Source organism: Xiphophorus hellerii, chromosome 12, assembly GCF_003331165.1.
Source record: "Xiphophorus hellerii strain 12219 chromosome 12, Xiphophorus_hellerii-4.1, whole genome shotgun sequence".
Taxonomy (NCBI): Eukaryota; Metazoa; Chordata; class Actinopteri; order Cyprinodontiformes; family Poeciliidae; genus Xiphophorus; species Xiphophorus hellerii.
The window spans coordinates 27,973,633-27,995,158 of record NC_045683.1 but is presented as its reverse complement, the minus strand read 5'-3'; the positions used below and the strand labels follow the sequence as shown (position 1 = coordinate 27,995,158).

Here is a 21,526-nt window from a genome sequence, read left to right as displayed (position 1 = left end):
TATGTCTATTAGAGACTCTATTAAGCTGATCTGGGGGTTGTACGGGGAAATAGGTGTCCCTGATACGACGGGCAGCAGTGTGTGACAGGACGACTACCTGGCGCTGGCTGATGTGTGAGGATGAACAGCCCAGGCAGATGGAATGGACCGCTGCGGCCCAGATCACAGCGGTCCACAATGCGAAACATTTCGCTGTGAAATATTACATAAATGTGGGAGGAATCTGTGTTTGTACAATGCTGTGGAATGTGTCTGTGTGAGTGAGAGAGTAACATTGGACTCCCGAATGCATGTGGGTGTAGTGTAGGAAGACATTTGTGAGGATATATTTCAAAAAGAAACGCCTCAGGTTGATTTTTGAAATATCTGTGTGGCACTTAGATTGATGTACGCTGATCTCAGAGGAAGAGCAAACACCCAACATATAACTGGTCTTAAAGGGACAGTTCAGGATTTCTGAAGTGAGGGTTCTATTCAAAGGTTAGACAAGTACATGACACAAATTTGAATATGATGAAAAAGTTTGATAGTTTTTGTGACATTTCAGAGTAATAGTTACATAGATTTATTACACAAAGTGATCATTTTCATTATGGCTTACAGAAAATGAAAACCAAAATCTTGGTGTCTCAAAAAATATGACCTTGAATATTACACAAGGTTAATAAAAAAAATAACATTTTAAACATAAATGGTGAACACATTAGTGAACTTGTAAAGTTAGATAATCCCTCACTGCAGTTATCACTCGCTGAAAAATATAGAAAAATGGAGTAATTTTATAATTGTTTTACAAATCTCTCTCGATAAAGTAGTTACATTTTATCACTCGTGCCACATTTATAAGCCCTTCTAGTGTCTTCTATGTTTGCAGTGGGAACATTTCATAGAGTTGGAACATACAGAAAGTAACTTTTAACCATTCCTCTTTGGATCTTCTCTTTAAATAATTCAGCAAATAAAAAAGCATTTTATGTCTGTTGCATCATTTGTGATTGTTTTTGTTTTGTTCTTTTGAAAGAGCCAGGAATGACTTATCTTCAGTGACAGGGCATGTTTTTTTATATATATAATCTACAATCTCATATTTTAAGGAGTTTGTCACTGGGTTCCCAAAGGCTTCAAATAAAAACAGGCCCACATCATCTTAGATCCTCCACCATACTGATAGTGGGCAAAGATGATTTTCCAGATTTTTGTTGATTCTCCTGAAGTGTTTGTTATATAACTTATTAAACAATATCTTTGCATCATATATGAAAATTCAAACAGAGATGAGTGAACTCCACGTTGAAGTTTTCGGTCATACCCTCTGACCGTCTTTAAATTCGTAATAACCTTCAATTAAAGGTTTAATCTTCCCTACCTTTTTAAGTCATTTCACACGTTACATTTTATATTTTCTTAGTAATTGACAAAGCCCATCCATCCATCCATCCATCCATCCATTCATCCATAGTCCCTCCATAGTGTCTTCCTTTTGGTCTCTTCCTGTGGGACGCGCCTGGAACGTCTCACCAGGAATCATCCAAGCCAAATGCTTGAGCCACTTCAACTGGCTCCTCTGAATGTGGCTCTGCTCTGAGCTCCTCATTCATGAACAAGATCCCAAGATACTTAAACTCCTCCACTTGGAACACAACTTCATCCTCGAACCAGAGAAGAAAAACATGCTCCACATTACATTAAATATTAGACTCACAAAATTCATCATCAATTTTTGTACACGTCTCTAACTGTTTTTAAGGAATTTTTAGTACAAAATACAAGGCATTACAACTTTGAGTGTATATGCTGTGCAAAATGAATGCACTCAGTAAAACAAGAAACCAAATCCAAGCGTAAATTCAACATTCAGATCCTGCACATCTTAGCAGGATCAAGTAACACAAATCACTGAAAAACATTTATTAATTTAGCACACCTCTGAGCTGAGCTTGTTTAATTCTTCTGCATGATTTATCATCTTCACTGCTGCCCTGGGTAATGGTTTCGATTCAATAATTAGTTAGAACATTTTGTTACGCCTCTGTCGACGCTCCAGTCTCAACGGAGCCATTTTTCAATTAGGTGATTAGTTCCAGTGAACTGAGAAATTAGTACCTCCTGTGAAGATCTTCCACTGGTTTGGAAAATGTATCTACAATTGTGATGTTTTACTTCAAAATAAAACCTTAAATCTCGATGAACACATTCCAGTAGCTATTTGTTATGCGGTGAGCAGGGGATAAATGAGAGGGGCACTGCTCCATTGTAAATATGGATTATTTGTCATGGGCTTGATGGTGCTGGTAACTTAGAGTGCCGAGTTTGAGACAGAGCACCTGGGCCAAAGGTTTGTAACCAGAGAAGAGGTTTTCAGCAGTGTTCACAAGCGTTTCAAATCTCCAAACTTCCACATGCAGCATTGCCAAGATACCAAATTAGAAATAATATAACTCATATGTAGCAATTAAGCTGAGAGCTTCCACATGACCTCAGGGTTCAACCTGGAGTTAATTAACGTGTACTATTTGAAGAAGAGCTATAAATTTAAATTAGAATAACTGACACAAGGTTATGGTAAAATCAAAATCAATCAAAATCAAGACGCATACACAGAGTTAACACAAGGCATGAGTATTGTATCAGAGGAGTTTTATTTATTCTGAGCGAATCTAAATCCCGTATTAAATGTTGCATACAAGTACGCTAAAAAAGAAGAAATGGACATGTAAGCTGGAACGGTTGAGAGCTCAGAATACCTGTCGTAATGCCCTGCAGGCAAACTGCTTCGGAGTTGTTAAAAAGTCAGCAGAAGCCATATCTTTGGCGCTTTTACGACTGTAATTTATTTCCATCACACCTAAGACTAAAGCGTAAAAAAAAAAAAATCTTTTTTCTTTTTTTCCAAAGTCATGTTGAGAGTATGATACTTCATCAACTAGACAAGTGAAAACACAGAGAAGTGTATGTTTCTTCACAATGCCTGGAGCTTTCAGTCTGACCTTGTCCCCTCTCCATCTCCCTCTCACCTTCTGCCTCCAACTCCTCTGCCCCGGGGCACCAATGGGTGGGCCTTTAGGAGAGATGAGCGAAAGGGGCCCTTGGCATCACCCATACCTAAGATGGAAAAGAAAAAAAAACACGAAGAGGGAATTGGGGGCGGGGGGAAACCCAAAGGGTGATGGCGAGCCTTAACATTGTTGAGACAGTGTTCGGGTGAGGAGGAATGAGGTAAATATCAATGGCGGTGGTCTCATATAGCCCATTAGTCAATGTCTGCTGCTCCCTGTCTGAGCATCAGTGCAGAGCTGCCCCAGGGTTTGCACCACCAGCACCACTGTCTTCCTGCTGGATTGTACCAATGTGAAAATAAAGCAACCCGAGCCAGGCATAAATCAAAAGGAACATTTGTTACCTCGGGTAATTGTGCTTCATCCATCTTTGGACTCTTTTTTTCCCATATGTCAACCCCTGGAGGCTGCTGGTGTCGGCTTTGCAGGTCTGCCAGCAGGTTAAGCTGGGCCTAACTGGAACCAAACGGCAAAACCCAGGACGAGATCTCACACTGATGATGTGGAGGGATGATGTTCTCACACGTTAGATATCACAGGTAACAGTCAGAGTCTACTGTGTTGATTAATCTGATCTGACTCACAATGTTTTATATTTTACTCTCCAAACACACCTTTAAAGACATATTTACTAACTCTGACCAAGTTATAGAAGACTGGGAAAAATTATTACATCATGATCAGTAAAGAAGACCTACAATAATGCTGTAGGAAAGATGAGTTGGAACAAAATAAAAAGGAAGCTGCAACTAAATCTGACTCCAAAAGCAAGTAGCAGACTATTGCGCATGGCATTCTGGGTAAATAAAGTCAAAACAAACACGTGTTTAGTGTAGCGGGAGAAATGACTTGTGGTCTTTTGCTGAAAGACAAAAGAAAAATCTTACAACCACTAAAATCTACCGCCACTCCATTTTTTTGTTAACATTTTTTTTGAAGAAAGTTCTACTCACTGTCTTCTTCAGAGGTTTTCATGGTCTTTTCTTCAGTGGTTCTTGGAGCAGCGCCGCCACAGGTGAGGGGCTAAGCAGGTTTATCAAAAGGTTTGGTTCCTTTGCGATAGTGCAGCGTGAAAGAAAACCAGGCCACCTGAAAATGGAACAAATGTTGCAATTTTGTTCCCCAATCAAAGCGAGTCTACCGGACTATCAGGTATGAAAACACCCTTAATGAAGAACTTTTAATATAAAACCAAAACCTGACAAAATAACATATTTACCTGTAACCATTTGGAGAAATGTGATTATTTAATAGGGAGATCACCCAGGATCTCCAATGCTAAGCAAATGCAAACATCAATGGTGCAGAGAAAAACAAGTTAAAGTACAAATTCAGCATTTGCTCATAACATTGAATAGTACGGATAAGAACTATTACTCTGTTGAAAGGAGTTTTTTCTTCTATCCACTTGGTGCGCTTCTGTGATATATTGAAGTACAACTTCTACACTGGAGTTTCCATAGATTTTTTTATTGTCAAATATTTTCAGTCTCATTCAGAAATTCTTAAATAATAACCCGGCAATGAACTGGCAACCTGTTCAGAGTGTATCTCTTTCTGGACAGACAGATGTCCAAGACCTTTAGGTGGAAAATTGTGTTCTTTGCCTTTCTAGGAAAACAAATACCATAAGACTTCAGTTCAAGAAACCTTGAAGCTGTAAATGCTGCTTAAGAAACGAGTTCAACTAAATTTAGCTTGTTACTAAGCAGAGAGTAAACTCAGTGGGGGTGGTGTGGGATGGTGTGTTGTGCTTTGATGTGTTTTGTGATCTGTTCTTTAAGAAGTTATCTCTTCACACCATTTGTAACCTCAAATAGTCACAGAACCATGAAATCTGTCTGAGACTGTTAGCACCCTGCCACCTCCATTCACCGTTGTGACACACGTCTTTAACGCACCGTTGTCTGAAACACACACACGTGTACACACACACACTCTCATACAACATCAGCAACACTAACAATAGGCAATAGGAGAGCTGATGATGTCTCTCTGGCTTTTTTTCTTCTCAATGCTTCAATGCATCTGATTCTAACAGGAAGCAGCACAAAAAGAGGAGGGCAGAAAAAAAGAAACAGAGATGGAAGGTAGAAGAAATAAAAAGAATGAAAAATATGAAATGATACCAATCGTTTTGAATCTAACTTAGATCAGCAGGTTCTCAGTCGGAGTAAACACGGCGAGGTGGAAGTAATTGCAAATCTTTCTCTTGTGAATAAATCAATCACATGTCAATCCAGAGAAAAAGCCACAAAAACTTTAAGACAATAAAGGCTGGGGACAGAGAAATCAGAAAATAGTTGCGGAAAGGCGGAAGATGTTTTGCATTTTTTATTTATCCAACTCAGTTGAACATTCCTCTGGACTGGAATGTTTTTTACAACTACATGGTGTTTATGTTGAAATTTTGCCCTTCCCGTACATTATGTTTATTTTTCATTCAGTTTTTATCTTTATTTTACATTCTGTCTTTGTGTGAGTCTACTTGCCGTTAATGTCTGTCACTTTGCTGCTGTTGCACAGAAATGACCCCATAAAGGACATTTCTATTCTATTGTAAATCCACACTGATATCGATTGATGACGTGATGAACTCTGATCGCTCTGACAGCTCGTCTCTGAACTCTCTCCAAGGGCTTTGTTCTCCGTGTAAGAGCTAATCTCCTCCCACGCCGTCTCGTCACACCCGACAGCTGACGTTAAGGAATGCACCCACTGCTGCCCCTGCAGCTCCTAATCAGCCCCATCACCTGCGCATGCGAGCTCAGGTTTTTAGCTTTCTGCTCACTTTGGTTCCAGAGGTCCAGCATGCCATCTCCGTGTCCGAGTGCCAAATTACTGACCTTGTTTCTGTGTTAGCGAAAGCAGTAGCATGTCAATGTGACTAGCTTCACGCAGATGTAAGTGGTTCTGCACGCGGTGTGAATAAAACCAGCAGTGGAATCCTGCGGCTGATCCACAGAGAGTGTGTGTGGTTATTAAACAGAGAACCAGTCATATCTGTCGAACTTGTTTCCCCCAGTTGATTTTGTCATGTCACTTTCTGTACAACGACAACAAACGTAATATGAAATGTGATATAACCATCCAGACCGAGGAAACACTGGAAAAATGAATCGGGATGCAGTTTTAATTTAGAACCATGCATAAAAGTGAACAGGTGAAAAAACTGTGGCGTTTACATGCAGTTTAAAAATGGAAAGGTTTTCTTTCATTTTTGCCCTTCGCAGCATGATGCTGCCACTACAGTGTATAAAAGTGTAGAAAGATGATTTGTAGTCTTAGCTTTCTGTTTTCACACGCAGGTCAGAAATTGACATTTGGTTCAGACCACCTTCTTCCAGAGGTTTACTGTTTTCCTAAATGGGAAAACTGCCAGTGGGGTTTCTTTAGGTTTTCTAAGCAGCTGCGTTGTTTGCTTTTACCTTGGGCCGGATTAAAATAATCAAAGGTAAAATAAAGGGATTTATGAAGAAAATCTGTACTGGACTTTTTCGGTGTATTGTAGTAAAGGAAGTTGAAAGATTTTAATGGCCAAAAGGAAATTTAAAAAGTATCTTTCAACTCCCAAATATGCGCCACAATTATCCCTATAAAACAATGTAGTTTGTGGTTGTAACAATGCAAAACGTGCAAAAGTTTAAGGGATGTGAATTCTTCTGCAAGGCATTGTGTTTTTATCGTCTTATACATTGTTGTCTTAATAAAAAGGGTAATCACATAGATAGATTTCTATCCAAGGCTTAAAACAAAAAGCATTAGATGTTGAATCTGTTCATTAATTCAGCAAATATGAGGAAAGTTTTGCAAGAAAAACTAGATGTTTTCCAGGTGCAAGATCAGGAGCTAAAAATAGCACAAGACACCACTGAGGGAATGTTTTTAACTCCTCCATGTCACGAATTACTGGGTGGCTGTTGACAACAGAGGATGCCATTTATCAACAGGTGTGAGGAAGCCAATGAAGATACGAGGACAGATAACACAGCGTGGCAGCCAAGCCCTCCTCAGGAAGAGAAGAGCACGAACAAGGGGGGAAAGACGGAGAAAACCCGCAGACGAGGTGTGGGCAAAACCACAGCCACATTCTCAGGCTGCAAACACCCTTTCACCACTCCAGGACCTCTCCTCCCCCACCCACACGCTTATCTTCCTCGGATCTAAAAGGAGGCGGATGCCCTGGAAAGCTACACGTTGTCAGCTCCAGCATAATTAGGAGAAAACATGCAGCTGGCCATTGCTCAGGCTCACGTTCTGGTTCTAAAACTGAACTAGAACAATAAAAGTCCTTTTGTCCTAACCGCCAGATGCAATTATATGGCTACATCAGATAAAAAAAATAAAAATAAAGTGGATACACCATGTGCTAAATGCGAGAACATAAATGTACCCGGTTTTGTTAACGCTAAAATAAAAGGCGATGCAGAGCCGCCGTCGCCCTTTTAATGTTTTATCTGATTATCTGTTTTGGTTTTGCGACTGGAAAAAGGTGGAGGGTGTTTATAATGCATGAGAAACAAACAAAACTAAACATGCAATAGAGATGAGCAATGCAGGCTTTTTGTTGTACTGAGAAAAAAAACAAAACATGTTGGTTTCCCTGACAGTTAAAGACAAACACGGGCAATCTAGCATGAAGAACATACTGTATTACAAAGGTCGGGATGAATAGGTCGGGACGGAGAGAAAAGCTCCCTGTTCAGCCTGCCAGATGGGTACCTTTGCTTTTGTGAGAAGACCAGGCTGGCTTCGTCGCAGACAACAGGCGCGACAGCATTATCCGTCCCCAGAGAAACAGGGCTATCTGTTGGTGTTCAGGTAGCGGGGGGAGGTAGGAAAGGGGGGCGCCGGGGTCGGCATCCTGCTTCTAAACGTGGAAGAGGAAACTAATCCTAGGTCAAAAAGGGCCACTGTGTTGAGTGAGACTTCACATCGGGATGGGAGATTCAAAGTGTGTTCCTCTCTCTGTAATTCCGTCATCCTTATTAAAACCCTGCACCTGGGCCCGGGACGGATCCTTGGGGAACCCCCTCATGGCCACCGCCAGTCGGGCCCCTAAATCTGTCCCCGGGTCTTTACTCACTCTCCACTTATCCCTCCTTCCTTCCTCATTTTTGTGCCACTTTGGGTCAAGCTCAGGGCCACAGTATTGGGTAAACGTGTACGGGAAAGGGGCAAAATAGGATCCGGGAGAAAAGAGCAAGGCATTGTTGGCAAAAGATCATTCACTATTTTTACCTGTGACTCACACAGGTAATAATAATGGGTTTCAGAACTTGTGCTGAACATCAGATCCTGGCTCACAGGTGTCATCTGCTGTCGATTGGATGAAACAGGTTTTAGGACGAGTTAGCACATAGAGAAAACCTTCTATTGGTGTATAAGGAGGAATTGCTCTGAACAAGGTCAGTGAAATTCATATGGAAGTCTGCCCAACAAATTTACTTTCACAAGTGAAGCATTGCGACTTTCACCATGATGCTCCTCCAAATTCTTAGAAATTATTTTGGCTTTATTTCAAATGTAATGGACACATATGAAATCTAACTTAAAAGGAAATTAGATAGAAGCAGATGAGAAAAAAGAAGCATAGAGAGAACACAAGTCAACATCCTTGTAGTCTGCCTCTAGACCTGCAAACAAAACCAAGAAACCACAATGAATGTATTCTATGAGGTTTTTTTTTTTTTTTTGCACATCTAATGGTTCTAACAAATGTACAAAGACTTTTAATGCCGATTTTACCCTCCAAAAGCTTAGAAGAACTATGGAGGAATCTTTTTGGCAACTTAGTTCTGTGACAGTTTTTTTTTTTCCTGGTTTGTATCAAATAAAAAGTTATCATTGAAGTGACATCCTTTCTGAACCCGTAAATTAATCAATCAGCAGTCAGTGCAGACGTGTGCCCCGCTGGAAGCGGAACGGAAAACATTCCTACATCTGAAGAACCAGAATGATTGTTGTGGCTTTACATGAAAGTGCTGGCTCCACCTGGCTCTCTCTGCGGCGGGTTTCACACAAGTATTTGTTGAAGTCGCGGTCTTTGAGCCAGCTCCCGTTATTAATTGCTGTTGAGTTTGCGGCGATATCCGATACCCCCGTACGACCGCGTTCGACGTCCGAGAATCAAACGCCTCTCGAGTCGTGCGTGTTTATCGTGAGGCAAAAATAACTCAAGAGTTATTTGTGGTGTGAGGTTGAATGTTATTTAACTGCCACTCTGCTAGTTTTTTTTTTTTTGTCTTCAGGCCACTGCCATATGTCCCTCCAAGAGTCTGTTTACAGCAAGAACCTTTCGCTGCGAGTGAGTCTCAGCAGTCAGCCAGACCAGAGGTGGCGTCACGCAGCCCCTCCAGCTACAGCCTCAACTCAATCTCTGTTATTGTTACTAGTCGCATTACCATGCTTAAACACGCCAACATAATTTGTAAGAATAAGAACAAATTAGTCGAAGGCCATGTGTGTGTAACGCGTGCTTAAAGCCTCTGTGGCTCCGGGCAGCACCCAAAACACATGTGAGCGCGCAGCCTCTCCACGGGTTTTTTTCTTTCTTTCTCCTAAACACGAGCCGGGCTCGGATTTCAGGCCTTTGTGGTCTCCTAAATATATATCGAAAAACACATCAGGCTGCGTGTCAGCGCTGTTTACAGGAAAGTGATTTATGGGAGTTTCGGAGGTAGAGGGGGAACGCCGATATGGTGTGAATAACTTTCAGAGAAATGCGCAGGAGGGGTAACCGTTCAATAATCACCAGACGGTTTGTTCGCGTCACAAAGAGGAGCGCGCCACGTCAGATGTCACGTAGAGTCATTTGAGTTACGAAATTAGCGAGACGCCTTTAGGTTTTTAGTTGTATGGTTGCTGGACTTCTGCGCAGTGCTTGCGCAAATAAATGCTTTTCCACAACGGCATGGTAGTAAACACGGCTCGCGTGTTGTCAAATAAAGCCACCATGCATTCCTCCATGCTGTCTTCGTATGACAGACTCTTTGTGTCAGACTTTATAGAGCGCAACTAGTCAAACTGGTGTTGTAGGCCTCACTTTGTTTAGGCTAGCTGCGTGCATCTGCTCGTGCGTGTAGGGGGGTGTGGGGGTGTGTGTGTGTGTACGTGTGTGTCCAGTGGAGTACCGGCTGCAGCCTCTTCCTCACACATGCGTTAGTCTGCACAGGCAGCCGACCTTCTCGAGTCTGCAGCAGCGTGTTCCCAAAACACTGACGTCTTAGGAAAATGTCCTGAGATGGAGGCATGGTGGTGTACTGTCACTGGCAACAGGGCAGATAAAAAAAGGAAAGGAAAGAAAACCTCACCGCAGCCTAACAGATCCAGTGGCATGCGGTGCTTCTTGTGTGGAGGTGAAAAACGTCACGATTTTGAAACAATGCAGAAAATGATCGAGATATGGAGCGATTTCAGATTATTCATGCTCCTGAAAATGTTCCAATCTTATCTTGTTACAGCCATAGACTTCTTTTTTTTTTTGGTTGGCAGACGACTCAAAGTGAGCATGCATGAAAAGTGGAAAGATACTGATTAATGGTTTGGGGGAAGAAAAAAAAAACAATCTCACATTGGTTAAAAGTCTGAAAAGTGGAGATTGTATTTGCATTCCACCCTTTCTTAAAAACAACATAGTGTAATAGTAGCTTTATTAGCCTAAGTTGTCATAGTGATAGTCACTTATAGGTTGAATAAAGTATGTAATTTAATCTCAACATCAATCCAGCTATTCTGTTAGCTAAGTTAATTAGTGAATAAACAGCATCATAAACACCAGGAAACTGAAATGAGCATGGCGTAGATGAAAACCAACCATGTCCTACCTAATCAGCCAGGCTATACTTAGGAACGCAAACAAGAAGCTTAGGAAAATTTACAGTCCAGGTGGGACAATGATTGGTTGTGTACTCCAAAGTGTTTAAAGACGAGTGGCAAGAAGAAAGGAATTCAAAGCTACAGGATACACAGAAAACATGTGGATGAATGTGGTCTGGTCAGTTGGGACAAAAATTGAAGTCTTTTCTTCTACAAGCAAAATTCTACCATACAGCTTCAGAGTTGATGGGATGGATACAGGGCAGACCTGGTAAAAAAAATAATAAAAATAAAATAAAAATGTTAGAGTCCACAGAAGACTTGAAAGCATCCAGCAGGAGAATGACACAAAACATTATATTCAAAGCAACTATGATGTAGAGCAGTGTCAGAGTCTGTGACTTAAAAAAGCTCAACAAGGTGATAAAGAAGGATGACTGTGTTCCTCATAGCAGGAAGAATACGACTGAGCATCCTCTTCATCAGAATGCCATACAGTAACAGAGTCTTTGTGAGTTTTCTTAAGAGCCGCTGTAATACAGACTGCTACAGGAGACAATCCCTGCCCACAACCGTCAGCATCCACAACAACTCTTAGAAGAAACTTATATAATCTGAGCTAGATCATTTGATTATCTTTTAGGATTAGTAGTTTTAATTCATTAAATTGAAAGCCCTTAGATTTAATTTCAGTGAAATGTATTCAACTATTGACTTGGGGGTTGAATAAAAAGGCACGTCACAAATTTCAAAGTTTAATTTGTCAAAAAAGAACAATTTTTTAAAACCTATAATTTTCCTCCTACCATAATGCTGCACTGCTTTGTGTTCATCTATCGTATAAAATCCCCGCAAACTGGACTTCAAAAGAGCTTGAAAGAGTGTCAAGTTGTGTTTTCTGTGGGTTTTTTTTTTTAGAAACATAAACCAAACTGCTGAAGCCAAAACATCCGTTATGTGTTTCCTTTCTTCCTTTATTTTATACTTTTGCAAGCTGTAATCAATAATATGAGAATTTCTTTTGATCCTTCACAAAAGTAAAAGATCAAAGTTGTATATAGGGATGATCTATTGATCAGTTGACATGGAAAGTAACACATACATAACCCATGAGATCAGCAGTCCAGTAAAAATGGGTCTGTGATGAACGTGAAGGAAACAACAGGCTGGAAGCTGGACTTGATGCACGCAACTATTTCTACTGACGCTCCTGAGCGACTGCGGGGATTTTTGAAAATCTGTGTGAAGCCGATTTCAGAGCTCAGGTTCTGAGATTTCAGATGACTGAATTGCTGGATGTGAAACACAGAAAGCAATCTAAATTACAGGGCGTCTGCAAATTCATAAAAAGTCTTAAATTCATGACGGCCTTAAAATTTCTTACATTCTTTCAAAAACAATTTTAAAAAAAGTAAGTTGGCCTTAAACAAATTTATGACAGGTCTTAAATTTTGTCATTGCATGACGAATCTCAAATATTCTGTGTAATTTATCATTTCTGTTGGGACATTTCTGTTAGGCAAAACTTTGAGTCACATTCAGACATCTTCATTGCGTTCTGCAACTTGAGACGGTTGAGGCTACCGCTAGCTAGCAGCTAAACGTTTTTCATCTATCATGGGTCAGGTGCAAATCTATCGCTCATTGGGTGGACGACATTCGTTTTTGCTATTGACACTTCTGTTGCCCCATATGACATTAGGTGAATTGTGTGCAAAAATAAAAATCGTAAAAACTGGTAAGCTTGGCACTAAGGTTAAGGTTGAGGCTGCAGAGAGCCATATGCAGTGTGAGGAACACAAAGCTGCTGCCAAGAGCCACAAACAGACCATAGAAATGTCATTGTTTTTGCTCTGATTGATTGTAACACAGCAGGATTACCCAACCACCCCCAAAGTTTATTAAGTTTATTTTTGCTCTTAAATTTAGTTTAAGGTGGCACTAAAAAAGGCCTTAAAAATTGGACTGCAGATACCCTGAACTACACGTTCTCTTTCTGAGGGACTTTTCTGTGTATTTTTGATAAAACAAACAGCAGTGAGTCTGGACGTTTCCAGGCAACAGTAATGCCATCATTGCCAGTGGGACAAACTTGCTTCCTTTTGTTCTGCTCGGGACTAACGCCAGTTTGATTCCGATAATGAGCTGGACCAGGGTCAAACGGCGAGCAGTGCATTATGCGAGCCACATGTGCATCACGGTTTCAAACCACATGAAACGATAGGCGTGGGGGGGGGTGAGAGGAGGAACAGGAACAGCAGTCCGGTCCAGATACAGGCAGATTCAAACATCCAGAGGAAGGTGGCCTGGTTCAAAGACCAAACAACGACCACCCCAAACTCTCAGCAAAGACGGATGGCCCACAGAGCCTCAGTGGCATGGGGAAAGAAAAAAAAAAGATCCAGACAAATGAAGAATAAACCAGCTTCACTCCAAGTTTAAGCTTGTGTTGTTAACATGAATGATGCATATTGCTGAGTATGCGTGGAATTTCAACAGAGAAAGAAAAGAACTAAAGGGGGAAAGAGCTTGAGCCATGATGTCTTGTGTGTTTTGGCAGATCAAGAAACCTTTTTGTTTTTTCTTCTTCTTTTTGACAAAGACGGAGGTATAAGGTTGGGACTGTGGTGTTTATTGGTTTCTGCCAAGCCAGTCAGAGAAGCAAACAGAAGGAGAGTGAAACCCGATCGACTGGCACCGTGTCAGGACCAGGAGCGGCGCAGCATCGGGTGGAAAACACTGACAAACATCCCCCCCCCCACACACACACACACACACACACACACAAGCCCAAGTTACAAAATTATCACAACATGAACTTATAGCAGCATGAAAAGCATTAATACTGAGCCTCTTTATGTTTAAACAGACATACATCATCCAGGATGACCTGTAAGCATCTTCTTGGATTAGGGGAAATTTGCTAATTCCACTCTATTGATCCCATCCAGCTTTGCTCTTCCACACACCCTAAAACTCCTCACTACACACACCCACACACACACACCTACTGTGGACCAGCAGGGAAATCCCTCTGTGGCCAGACGGTTCTTTTTAACTTGATATGCTTGTGAATCACCCGTAGTGCTGCAGTGCTGCTCCACACAGGGCCCACAGCCGGAGCAGCCCGTGGCCCCGCTACGCTCCCCGATCACGCTGGAAAACAGGATCCAGCTGCCTGGGCACCCTGTCATTACAGACAGACCCGTCTCATCCTCTGACACGACCACATCTCATACCCAGCCATCAAGCCTCCTGCTGGGAACTCCGGTCCAGACTTAACCCCATAACCTGCCTTCGTTTTCTACCCAACACCAGCTATAGCAATGTTCAGCTCATGTTAAAAGGGCTAGTTTGGATTTTTTATAGAAAGGTTCTGTGAAGCTATTATCAATATATATACATATATATCTCCCTTACATATACCCTGACCGCAGTGACGTGCGGTCAGGTGAGGCAGAGCCAGAGTAAGAGACAGTAACAGTGAGCTAGCCATACAGTAGCCACGTTGATACACAGAGCGAGAAAGAAGTGGTTTTGAGTTGTACTTTAACAGTTTCTCCCTTTACTGTGGAGCACAGCACGAAATTAATAATGTCTACATGTCCAAGTTTGATTGAGTTAACAGAATTATTCTACGGCGGATTAAACATTATGTCTATCTGTCGATGCTACCTTTCCAAAATGCTAGCATGTCTGTTGAGACTTGTCAACGGGGCAGTTACGTCTCCACACCTTGGTGGTTGCCAAGGAGATGAGGTGGAAATTGTTGGTATTACTGCATCATGCTATGCTACTGACTCTCTGTTGCCGCACATTTATACTACATGCGTCTCTGCGCCTCTGTATACTGCTCCACTGCTGGTGGAGCAGAGTCCTTCCTGAACACCTTGATTTAGAGCACAGATGTTGGTGCGTAAGCCAGCAGTCTTCCAAGCCAAATTCAAAGCTTTCTCTGTGTTTGTTGAATAGCAGGAGCAAGAGGCAAAACAAATAAAAATCAAAAGTTCAAGACCACAACATGCATTATTTTCTGAAATGCATTCTCCCTGTTCTGAACCCCTGATAGCAAAAGACAAAAAAACTTTCTGTCTCTGGATAGTGCACGATTGCTCACTTAATCATGAAGTATTCAAAGACAGATGATCAAAGGCCATTTACAAAGCTCCTTCACTCCAAAGGGTGGATTCAAGATATTCACCTGCACTGCGCTGGAGGATTTGACAGATTGTCCAACATAGTCAGATCCTGAACTCAAGTTAAGGCCCTCTACCGATGCTGGTTGTAGCTCAGTATCCATAAGACGATACAGTAAACTAACCTTTTACATTTTGTAAGAAAACACTTTCGACCTTCCAACGTTCGTGGAAAGTTTCATTTCCACACTTGTGGACAGTGATGCCAACTCTCTGTACTGTTTTACAGAGAGAATTGTAGCTTGCCTGTAGTTTGACAATGGCAGAGGAGGAAGCAAATAAAGCCATTGAGTCATTGTGTTGATCATGCTTTAAAATGCTGAGCTATTAAAGTTGGAGGAAGAGGAATTTATGAGACATTTTATTGCTGACAAATATGTTGTTTGGCTTGACACTTCTCTCTTCACAGTGGAGGACGGATGTTTACAGTGCGCGCAATTTCCAGTAAACTTCGTAACTTCCTTCACAATCGACCGGGAACGTTACATACGTCACCGCCAAATGTTAGCGACTGGGTAAAATCAGAACCGATTGTTAAAAACTTCATCATTCCATGCCTCCAGAAGGCAATCGTTTTTCTGCAACCATTGGTCCTGGCCTTCTGTTTTTTTTACTGATATAAACAAAGAACAACTTTTTGGAAAATGTCAACCATATCTGCATTGAAAACATATCGCTCAGCACCTCAAAAAATAAAATAGGTCTTAGTTATATAACCATTGAAAGGAGGTTAACTTCTGCATACACAGCACATTCTTTTGAAAGTCAAGTTGAATCAATGAATATTAGTTCACTTGTCAATCTATGCAATTCATGTCAAAAGTGCAAAATAATCTTTTGCACTTTTGATAAAAAGATTCAAAAGTGCAGTCTTAGATGCACTTTTGACAGTCTTAAATATTTATCTTTGTCAAACACAGTAAATATGGAGGTGTATGAGGAGGTGATGGGACTCGAGGTAATGGCAGAGTCTTATCTGATAAACTCAATAACATGGTTTGTTTCTTGGCAATAGCTTGCAGCTCAGGAAAACGGGACACGGATGCACGTACAAGTGGTACGGCAGAGATTTAAGCTCGCGCAGATGCAGACAAAGGCACAGTCACTTGCACAAAGCTGATACCAGCATCAGGGTAGAGTGAAGCCATGTCTAATATGCTGAGTGAAAAGAAAACATGACACAGTGGCATCGGGGCTTCCCGCTTACTGAGAAACCGTCTGACTACAAAACAAAGCAGGAGCTCAGGGAAGGGGCTGTCTGGCCTGTGAAATACAGAACCACACATGCTAATTTATCTAGCTGGCTGTCAATGATTGTGTTGTTGTCTTCCAGGCAATTTATATAAAAGGGAATCTAAAGTAGACTTTCAAATGTTCTTGGAGAAATGTATGTACACTGTAGGTCAAAAAGCAGCAAGATTAATGCTATTTAAAATGTACTTCCTCCTTCTTACAGAGGAAAGTGACGTTCATCAGAGTTTGAGGTGTAGACCCCCACGCAGTCTACACTACACTGCAGCCTACCTACACAGACTGGCATTCTCTCTTCATTTCCTTCCAGAGTGTTTGTAATTTTTAAATAATCCCAGTGGAGATGTGTCTACTCATATCCCCCGAGTTCAGCTTCTTGATGTGACAAGAGCAAACACCTTCTGCCTTATTTTAACAATGAGCATGTGTGTGTGTGTGGCTGAATGGTGTTCAAGAGACTCCCCTGCTGGCTGTGTTGTAGACACAATAAAGGAACCATCAAAGGGGATCTGAGTGCCCCTTTCCCCCCAACACACATCCCAATACAGTCTCCTGAAAAGTCTCACAAATCATCTAAACAAATGTCCCTTTTTTCCTGCTCCCACTACAAAGAGAGGAGAGCTTTTGTTGTGGCCACGGAGACCCAAGGTGATCATGGAACATGTGAAAAATATTTGCAGCCATAAAGAAAGGCCAATTGGTATTAATGATGCGGCGGCCAGCAGGGACCACAGGAAGTGTGTGTTTGAATGAGTGTAAGTTTGGAGTGTGTTTGGTCTGGGGTCAGTCAGACACACTTGTTTCCCACTAGGATGGATCTGACTGAGGCCACAGTGCAGGGAGCCCACCGATTCATCAGAGTCATCATCCCCGGGGTATCCGGTATCCCAGGGTGCAGCGGTGCAGCTGCCAGGGCCCAAAGTGGCACTTTTGATGGACTCCAGGTGGACAAGCAGTCAGCTTCAGATGTTAGAATCTGAAACGGGAAGAAGGATGGTTGAGCAAAAACACACAATAAAAGCATACATTATAAATATATTTCAGTTTTACGGATTAGGCAGTGAAGCAATTTAAATTAATTAACATGTTACATACACAACTAAGCATTTACCAAGCATTTAGGCTAACGCTAATGTTGTTGTAGCCTAGCATGTTTTTAATGCAGATAAATAAAAGTGAAGGTATTATCAGCAAACAGATCCATAGTACAAAGATGTCATATTACTGCGAGTTTGTAAAAATGTAAAATACAGGCTCATACAACCCTGTATCCTGCACATATTTTTAGGTTGAGTTATTCCAAACTATTAAAATCAGTTGTTAGCCTTCCACTACTTCAATGATATGATGACTGTTCTACATATACAGAGGAAAGTGACGTCTCCCTGCTACAGGTACGCGCTAACTCTTACTGATACACACAGAACCTCATTTCAACAATTCTGAGATACAACTTTAAGACAGACAGAAATGTGTTTGGCGTTTGCTTGACTAAATATATTGCATTCCAAATAAAGGTTCTCAAAAAAAAAAAAAAAACATAATAAAAACTTACTAAAATGCACAAGCTGGACACAAACCGTTGCTGATGCACTTGCACTGACAGTAACATTAGCATTAGTAGCGAGGGCAGTAGCAGAAGCATTAGCTGTGAGCCAGAATCCAGTCAGTAAATGTTTGTAATATATAATTCTTAGCAATTTGTTTGCACTTGCCAATGAAAATCTGGTGCAGTTTTCCAGCTAAAACGCTGATGAGACGGAACCTCGTAGCATGGCTCTGTAACTTTCAGGTTGTGTTTAATAGCTCTATCTACAGGGTCTGCAACCTGCGGCCCCTTAGCCACATGTGTCCCTTTACACCCTCTACTGTGGCTTTTAATAATTATTACTTAAGAAAGACCAAATATGCTAATGAGTTAGGCAGTGTTTTGAAATGTAAAGGGGATTTAAAAACTGCTGACTTCAAGAAGTGCTTTTTCTGACGTTTTCTAGAAATTTTAATTGTCCCATTGAAGAAAATTAGATTGGTCTTATATATGAGTGGCTTGCCAAAAAAAAAAAAAACTGGACATATCGACATGTCTGCTATACTCCAAGATGTTTGTAAAAGACTTTGGTCCGCTCTGAGTCTGAGAGTCTGTTTGAATGCTGCAGTCACCTGGGTTTGCACTCAGCCAGTTGTTCTTTTTACTTGTATGAATTTCTATTCAGGTTTGGCATAGAGACGAAGACACAGCTAAACAGTAACGGCATACAGTTTTCTCCATCATTACAGCTTTTAACTGAGCCCCCCCCGGTTATTGATTAACTGTTTTATTGTTAATATGAGGTTATGTATTTGGCTAAAAGTTATTTGTGGTACAAAGAGGTAGAGTTTTGTTTTGTACACTCCCCACCCACAGATGATTTGGGAGAAACCATGGGGAAACTTTTTTCTTTTATTGCTCTATATAAATCAATAATTGCTGCAGGTTTTCATAAGTACTATAAATACCATTTTTTTCCTACTTCTAAAGACAAATTTGTCGATGGTGTTTTGACCATCCTGGAAACTTCCTCAAAATGACTGCCAAGCTAAAATCTGCAATTATTTAGTAAGTTATTCATATACATTTCCATCACCTATTTTTCTATTTTTAGACTTGACCATGTTTTTGTACTAGCAGAGGGGGAAAACATACTGGTTAGTTTGTGTGCAGCGCAGGAATCCTTCTGAGATCCTTATCACAGATGTGAAAAATAACCCTCCTCGGTGGTTGCTCATAATACATTTTTGTCTCTTTAAGAACCAGATGCCTCGTTAAATCCGGAAATTTGTGACACGTTTGATTTAGGGCTGTTTGTAATGAAATAGCAGCAGTTCTTCTTGGTAATCCATCAACACAACCTGAAAGCAGATATTTTTCTAACCTGTTGTCGATTGCGCAGGTATGAAGACAAACCTCCAAATAAACCACGGCACACACCTTTAAGGCAACTTCCACTGTTTACTTCACTATAAAACAAATAAAGTAATAAGACAGGGTTTTGTGATATTAAACAAAATGCTCAAATGGGAAATACAGTCAACACACTGATCCATAGGAGGCATGGGAGTAGGTCATGAGGTCAAATGAGACCGAAACAGAACTTTTTGGCATAAACTCCACTTGCCGTGTTTGGAGGAAGAAGAAGGATGAGACAATCTCTAGAACACCATCCCCACTGTGAACCGTGGTGGTGGAAACGTCCTGCTTTGAGGACTGGACCAAGTATGGCCAGACTTTATGCAACAACCTCCTTCCCTCAATCAGAGCGTTGAAGAAGAGTCATGGCTCCAGGGTCACAATGACCCAAAACACACAGCCAGGGTAACGAAGGTGTTGGTAAAAAGTCCTGGAGAAGCCGTGCCAATCTCCAAACCTGAACGCAGTAGTAAATGTTTGACAGCAGCTAAAACTCTGTGTTGCCTAGCGACGGTACCGAAACTTGAAAGATCTGGAGAAAATCTGTATTAGTTAAAAATCAGGTGATTTTCTGTTTGTTTTTTTTCTGTCAGAGTCTAGGTCTATCTATGATGCAAAACACACACCTCCTTTCTTTAGAAGTGGATATATAGAGTCATACTCAACAAATTGTAATTTGCGGCATGATGAAGGTCATTTATCAGATTAAAAACACCTTTTAGAAATAATCTTTAAGCAGTTATGCCTAATAACACAATATTTTGGGTGTAAAAAATATTTTTTTAAAGGCCTTCTGATCTTACATGTTGTGTTTTCATTGGCTGCAAGCATAAAATCATAATAAATAGAAGTAAATGCTTGAAAACATCAGTTTCTGTGTAATTAATCCATATACTGTAATGTTCAGATGCAGTACGCTCTACTTTCAGCCAAGCACTTTAAAATTTCGGTATGTATTGTAAAGCTCATTGTACAGAGTAACTTGATTTGGATAGGGCTGTAGTGTTTTTACTGTGTAATTTCAATTAACTGTTACATAAAATATGATATGGTGTCAGAATACGAAACGGTGCCAACATGGCGGCATGGCAAATGGCCAGAGACAGTGTGTAATCGTCTGTGCAGGATGTGCAGAGGCTGGCACTTCCCCCAGCATGCGCTGAGAGATTAATTCTAGGGTAGAGAGTAACCACTACATATTACTGAAATTTTAATTAATCAAATCAATCTCCAGAGAGAAACAGTAAAATCTAAATTTTGGATCAAAACAAAAAGAAAATGCTCCCCAAGTCTGTTCAGTCTGAAAGGACTTTAACTGCTTTTGAATTTCTGGCGTTTTTGCTGCAACAGTATTATTTTTCTGATGAGCAGATTTGCACGTTTACACAGATTTCTGAATGTGCCTCCTCTTTCACTTCTCACCTCTTAAATCTTCCAAGCAATTGGAAGATGTAAAATGTCGGTAACACTTTATGTGATGGGTTGTGAACAAGACGGTCATGACACCGTCATAAACATGACATAACACCTTGTCATGAACACAAGTGAGTCTTCATCAATATTTATGACTGTTGTCATAAAGTGTCATTCGGTAAATCATGACACTTTTAATACAAAGTTGACATTATTCAAAATGTCTTTGTTATAACAACTTGACATTAACCCAGAAATCATGATCTGACATGAATTTGTTATAAAAGTATTAATGATTAAACTTTAAAAAATTATGTAGCTTTATGTTATTAGAGCTAAAGTTTAATCAGGTGCCACGTTGTCCACACATTGGTCAATCTAACACCTCCAGCTGAATTCACTGAGTCATTCATGGAGGGAACCTGAGCTGATTCCCATCTCTACTGCGGTCACTCAGTTGATAATTGTTACAGACTGTTCCTTTTAGTGATGTGTAACTTGTGATAAGCATGTGTTGTTAATACCAGAGCACCAAAGCACATCTGGAGGCAGCCATGTTGTTTTTCCCCCACTTTGTACATCAAGGCAGAGGGAGTAAATTGATAAATTCAGATATTGCACCTGCAATGTACAGAAGACCTGAGCAACAAGTACAGATTAGTGCTAGTGACAAAAACTTCCGAAGCTGGAGCAAATTCTCGTATGTGCTGCATTTTCTTATAATGTTAAAAAAAAGGAGGAAGGGAATGTCTGATTGTAAACGTGACGTTTATGTTGAGTTTTTAAATGCATTGCAATGGCAAAACACCAATTGGTGAAAAGGCGTACAGTTAAGCGAGAACGTC

The 21,526-nt window shown here is 40.8% G+C and overlaps 1 long non-coding RNA gene across 1 annotated transcript; it reads left to right on the top strand.

Annotated features, from left to right (window-relative positions):
• The first annotated feature begins 241 nt into the window (after window positions 1–241).
• LOC116729781 (uncharacterized) lies at window positions 242–20,868 on the top strand. Its single transcript, XR_004341205.1, has 3 exons — window positions 242–254; window positions 6,816–6,823; window positions 20,718–20,868. It is a non-coding gene; the product is annotated as an uncharacterized LOC116729781 (long non-coding RNA).
• The last annotated feature ends 658 nt before the right edge of the window (window positions 20,869–21,526 follow it).